Source organism: Palaemon carinicauda, chromosome 30 (assembly GCF_036898095.1).
Source record: "Palaemon carinicauda isolate YSFRI2023 chromosome 30, ASM3689809v2, whole genome shotgun sequence".
Lineage (NCBI taxonomy): Eukaryota > Metazoa > Arthropoda > Malacostraca > Decapoda > Palaemonidae > Palaemon > Palaemon carinicauda.
In genome coordinates, this window is record NC_090754.1 from 4,228,555 (window position 1) to 4,229,833 (window position 1,279).

The window sequence follows — 1,279 nt, forward strand, 5'->3', positions numbered from 1 at the left end:
TTGATACATTTTAAGGTCAAAGGGCAAGGTCAAGCAAAAGGTTGAGAATTAATCTGTCGCGGCGGAGGTCTGCGCTGAACTGAGTTAATACATTTTAAGGTCAAAGGTCAAGGTCAAGCAAAAGGTCTGAGAATTAATCTGTCGCGGCGGAGGTCTGCGCTGAACTGGCCCCTCTAGTTCTTACTGCGAAGGCCCAGTGTTCTCCCGTTAAGGGAGAAATTATCCCCCGACTTTCAGACAGCACAAACTGTAATGGATTATTCATCTTGCATTCCAGGCGCCCCCCCCCCCCCCCCCCCCCCCGCCTTGAGCCTTTTATTCGCGCAGCTAATTTGCATTTCAATACGAGAGGCTTCTGAAATGCAGTTTTGCATTCTCGAGTTACTTGTGCTGCTGGGGCAAAGGATCAGTAGCTCTTATTTTTCCTTTTAAAGGGGATTATGGAAATACATAGAGAGAGAGAGAGAGAGAGGAGAGAGAGAGAGAGAGAGAGAGAGAGAGAGAGTAATTGAACAAAATATAATACATTGTATCAGTGGTACAAGCTATTTTTTATCATTTTTTGTATAATGGAAAGAGAGAGAGAGGAGAGAGAGAGAGAGAGAGAGAGAGAGTAATGTAATTGAACAAAATATAATACATTGTATCAGTGGTACAAATTATTTTTTATCATTTTTTTTGTATAATGGAATGAGAGAGAGAGAGAGAGAGAGAGAGAGAGAGAGAGAGGAGGGAGTAATGTAATTCAACGAAATATAATACATTGTATCAGTGGTACAAGTTATTTTTTATAATTTTTTTGTATAATTGAATGAGAGAGAGAGAGAGAGAGAGAGAGAGAGAGAGAGAGAGGAGAGAGAGAGTAATGTAATTGAACGAAATATAATACATTGTATCAGTGGTACAAGTTATTTTTATCATTTTTTCGTATAATGGAATGAGAGAGAGAGAGAGAGAGAGAGAGAGAGAGAGAGAGAGAGAGAGATTTCTGTCAACAGGCGAAAAATGTAATATCATGGGAAAAATTAATTATTTCTATCATTTACAAATACAAAGGAGAGAGAGAGAGAGAGAGAGAGAGAGAGAGAGAGAGAGAGAGAGAGAGAGAGAGAGATTGTACTGTCAACAGGCGAAAAATGTAATATCATGGGAAGAATTAATTACTTCTATTATTTACAAATACAAAGGAGAGAGAGAGAGAGAGAGAGAGAGAGAGAGAGAGAGAGAGAGAGAGAGAGAGAGATTTCTGTCAACAGGTGAAAAATGTAATATCATGGGA